Genomic DNA, 5376 nt, shown 5'->3' on the forward strand with positions numbered 1-5376 from the left:
TAGCCCTCATCTAATGACCGATCAAGACCAAACTTGGCACACAGAGCCCCCATGATCCACTCTCCATCCTGGTGAAGTTTGGAGGAGGATGGACCACAGATGATGGGACTCTCAGTACCTTCACTAACTTCCTGAGACCACTGCAAGCCAAATAAATAAGTGATAAAGATCAACCTCGATACACAATTCCTTTCTCAAATAACCCGGGCAGCGCCGGGTCCCCAAGCTAGTATATATGGAAAAGAAAATTAAGCAAATTTTGGAATGGGACAGCTTGAAAAGCAGAAAGCTAAACAGCTGTTTTGATGTCCATTTGGAGCAGCAAAAAAACAAGGTCTGGTGCATTGCCCCGCTGCCCTTTCCCCAATCATATGGGGAAGTGGGGAGGAAAGTGTGGGTAACTCCATTGGTAAGCCTTTCAGTGCTTCTACCCTACTTTGGAAGGAATGTGGGTGGGGCCTGTTGTGCGTTGTGTGATGGTGCATGACTGGCCCCATCCTTGCTGCACAACAAAGTGGCAAAATTGGGCAAAAATGCCATGTGTAAGAGGTGGTACCTACATATCCAGCATCCACTGAGTTTTTTCTCCAGGGGAATCATTATTGTGATTATGGTTTCCATTCTACAATCCCTTTTCCTTCTCAAAATAATAATAATAATAATAATAATAATAATAATAATAATATCCCAATGGCTCATCCAACTGAAAGTGTAACAGCAAATACAGGATAAATATCCCTTATCCAAAATGTTTGAGACCAGAGATTTTTGGAATTCAAATTGTAGGCATATGAGGTTAGAATACGTGTATTTGCAGATATATACTAATTGGGGGATAGAGTCTAGCTACACACTCACTGAGTTTGCCTCAAGGAACTCTTTGTACCACTGTCAAATTTTGATAGGGGAAAGCAAAACAAGGGCAGGATTCTGGATCTGCTATAAGGCATATATAAAATATAAATGAAATTTATGTTTAGATGTGCTGACTATGTCTATATATGCAGATACAGGTGTTGGTCCCAAGCATTTAACAACCTCATCACAAAGGGCACTCTTTGGCGACATGCACCGGCTCCGCCCTATTTCACCCATGGAGCCCACCAGCCCCCATCAAATTATGCTGGCAGGGCTCTGTGGGGGAAGTTGAATTGAGTTTGAGCATGTTTATGCGCTTCAAGTGAATTCAGTCTAGTCCGACAATAAGACTACATTTTAGTTTTCTTTTCAGAGATGCTTGCTGTAAAATTTAAGAGAGGTGAATATGTTAGTGAAGTACTATAACCAATTCTGCCAAGAACTGTAATTTGCAGTATTTGTCTGAATTACAATTTTAGCTGTGGCATTTAGTGCTGGAATACTCCCAAAGAGTTCTGGCCAGTTTAGAGGAAAATGTGGTTATTTCAAAGCACAGGAAATGAAACAAAATTCTTCTTCTGCTGGCACCTGCTTAAAGCAATGGATACAAGTATTTCCATTATGCAGATAGTCTCCATGTTGAAGGATCCAAACAGGGAAAAAAGAGAGGGGGGTTGAGAAAGAAGTAGTTCATCACTTACATGACTGAATATATAGTAATTCAAATCAAGACTATTAAGAGTTAAGTACACTAACCTCTGGTTCTGGATTAACTAATCTGTCCATCTCCCATATTCAATTGGTTTTAATCTCATATTCTGTTCAGCTGAAATATGAAGAAACATGTATTTTGATAAATTTTTATCCACAAGAAATAGAAATGGCAATATCACTCAATCCTTGAATGCAGATTCTCAAAGGCTGAGAGCATCACCTGCAGGCAGACAAACAAGGAAGCAGCCACTCTAGAAGATACCATAATACAGGGGTCCTCAAACTTTTTAAACAGAGGGCCAGGCCACAGACCCTCAAACTGTTGGATGGCCGGATTATAATTTGAAGAAAAAAAAGAATGAATTCCAATGCACACCGCACATATCTTATTTGTAGTGCAAAAAACACACAAAAACAATACAATAATTAAAATGAAGAGCATTTTTAACAAATATAAACTTATTAGTATTGCAGTGGGAATTGTGGGCCTGGTTTTGGCTGATGAGATAGGATTGTTGTTGTTGTTGTGTGCTTTCAAGTCGTTTCAGACTTAGGTTGACCCTGAGCGCGGGCCGAGTAAATGACCTTGGAGGGCCGTATCCGGCCCCTGGGCCATAGTTTGAGGACCCCTGCCATAACATTATAGGTAACAAAATTTGGTGGGTGGGGGGTTCCTGGTTTGAAAGTGTTATTCTTGTTTAATTGTACAGTACTTACTTTGAAAGTAGTGATATATTACAGAAACCTTGTTTTTGTGGCTGCCACAAAATGTGTTGAATTGGTTGAGGCTTTATGAGACATTCATAGAGCCTCAAGGTTGAGAAACGCTGATCTAGACAGAAAAAAAAGAAAACTGATGACAATCCACTATTTATTACACCCGCATAGTGATGTCAACAGACTTTACCTGCCCAGAAAATCAGAAGTGAAACAAACGGCAGAAGAAGAGAAACATGCACTGGCAGCTTATGTAAAAGGCAGTCAAGAACCAACATTGAGGGAAGTCAATAGTAGTAAACTGCTTAAAGTGCAAAAGACAAAGAGTGAATACCATAAAAACACAATCCAGAGCGGAAGAGAAAAATGGCAAAAGAAGGCTCTCCATGGACAGTTCCTGGGAAAAATTGAGAGTCAAATTGACAAAAAAATAACATGGATCCTTGCCCCTCCCGGTTGGTTAAGGAGTGCTGGAAGGGACTACGAGATCCCTTAAGGAGCATCATCAATAGTTCCTTGGAGCAACGAATTTTTACAGATTGCCTTAAAGAAGCAGTGGTCCACCCTCTCTTGAAAAAAACCAAGCCTAGACGCCGCCATACCTAGTAACTATCGTCCAGTTTCAAACATTCCATTTTTGGGCAAGTTGATTGAACGGACACTGACGGGGCAACTACAGCAATTCTTGATGAGACTGCAGGTTTGGACCCCTTTCAATCAGGCTTTCGTTCAAGTCATGGGACAGAGACTGTATTGGTAGTTATTCCTGACGAAATTTGTCGTCAGTTAGATCGAGGCAGATCAACACTATTGGTACTTTTGGACCTCACAGCTGCATTCGACACCGTGGACCATGACTTGCTGATTCATCGATTGGCTATGTCTGGTGTACAAAGTTTAGCCCTGAAATGGTTCAATTCATTCCTCCGGGACCGGAGACAGAGGGTGGAGTGGTTAGGCCAAAGCTCGGAGAGCTCCTGCCTTTGCGGTGGAGTTCCCCAGGGTGCTATCCTTTCACCCCTGTTATTTAACATCTACGTCCGGCCACTTGCTGGACTGGTGCGGAGCTTTGGCACAGAGTGCTACCAGTATGCAGATGATACCCAGCTACTCTTGCGTCTCGAACCTGGGACAACCGTGATTCCTGAGAACTTTAGGCTGTGTTTGGAAGCAGTGATGAGTTGGCTGCGAGCGAACAGACTAAAAGTGAATCCTGCTAAAACTGAGATACTCTGGCCTGGCCAGCCGCCAGAATTAATCCAGTCTCTGCCTGATTTCGATGGGGAAGCTCTGGTTCCGTCTGCCACTGTTAAAAGCCTTGGGGTTGTTTTGGACTCATCGCTGACGATGCAGGCCCAGATCACTGCCATAAGTAAGCAGGCCCTTTTTCATCTTCGCCAGGCAAGGAAATTGGCATCCTACCTTTCGGTAGAAGCATTGGCGACAGTAATCCATGTAACAATCACCACGAGGTTGCGTTGTGCCTTATATGCCGGCCTTCTGAAGTCAACAACCCAGAAGATTCGGATGGTCCAAAATACAGCAGCCAGGCTGCTAGCGGGATCATCTATAAGATCCCATATTACATATTGGCACATTCCCAACTGTAGCAAAAGAAATTTAGCTATTCACTAGTGTTGTTTATATATTCTATACCATGATTCCCTTTGGACACTATACTACCCTAGAATGAGTTGGATCCAGATAAAATTATATTTAATGCAGACCGCTTGAAATAAATGGGGTTTAAATGAGTCAGGACTAAATTAAATCTAATTGATCTCAGTGGGTCTGTTTAGTTACCAATGTTATTCAAATGTTTCTTGATTAAATACGATGTCTCTGAAAGTTGAATTAAGACCTTAGAATAGCAAAACAACTCACGAGGAAGAATGCCATGAAGTTAACAACATGGCTGATATGTTTTTATCCTACACAGAGACCAGGTTACTGAGAAACTGCCAACAGTAAAATGTTCAAAATCAAAGCAACATTCCACCAAAAGGAGTAAAGTTGTCATGGATTGTAGGTTGCTGCCAAGGTGGGCACATTTTGCACAAAAGTATATTTTAAATTGGACTTTTAACTGACATAACACAGGATTATTTCAAAACAATTTTTTTTCTGAAACCAACCTTATAAAACATAAGCACTTGATCCCACAACAGGCTATACAACTTACTGAAAGGCCCCGGTCTAATGAAGTATTGTGGGGACTGACATCTGGGGTCACGTTCCACAACACTGGGGGTAAGTTCTCACAACCATCCCGCTTCTTCAGGCTTAAAAAAGCCCAGAGGAGCAGGATGGTGCCCACTACAGTCCTCCTGGTGTGAGAAAATGGAACATTTGGATGCATTATTTTCTCATGCCAGGAGAACTGTAGGGAGAGGCCTATGCTGCCAGCAGGCCTCTCTGCCAAGTTTGGAGACCTGAATGGGGTGATGAAGGGGTGGCCTCATGTTATCCTGATTTTACTCCTGATTTGACTCTGCTCCGAAAACTCCGAAAGATTTGGGTTGGGGGTGGGGACTAGAACCTGTGCAGAAGTGGGTTACTTTAAAGTTACTCTTTAAAATGTACCTGATCTAATATGCAAATTCAATTTGAGAACAAACCTTAAAAAACCTAACTTGTTTGTAACTTGGAGACTGCCTGTAGATATATACCTGGCTGGAGTTACTCTAAAATGCACCTGTGCCAACTTACATGCAAATTCAACTTAAAACAAGTCTACAGAACCTATCTTGTTTGTAATGCAGGGACTGCCTCTGTATGCTTAATTCCTACTTTAGTGCATTCATACTTTCAGATGTAACAGTGATGGTGTTTCATGTTCTGCTAATTATCTATCTACCTCTATTGAAAACGTCAAGGTGCCATCAGGTATCAATGCATGGCCGGTTTGGAGTTTTCTTCTGTCTTCTTTCCCAATAACATATATGTATTAAATCCTTTAAACCTCTGGGAAACCTAGCATTTCATTGGCCTGGGCTAATTAACAAAATGGCTAATTCCTTTATGGTAATCCTCTTACATGCCCAGAGCTATTTCTGTCAGGGTCATCATGATCCCAAGACCTAAATC

This window comes from Anolis sagrei, chromosome 4, assembly GCF_037176765.1.
Source record: "Anolis sagrei isolate rAnoSag1 chromosome 4, rAnoSag1.mat, whole genome shotgun sequence".
Lineage (NCBI taxonomy): Eukaryota > Metazoa > Chordata > Lepidosauria > Squamata > Dactyloidae > Anolis > Anolis sagrei.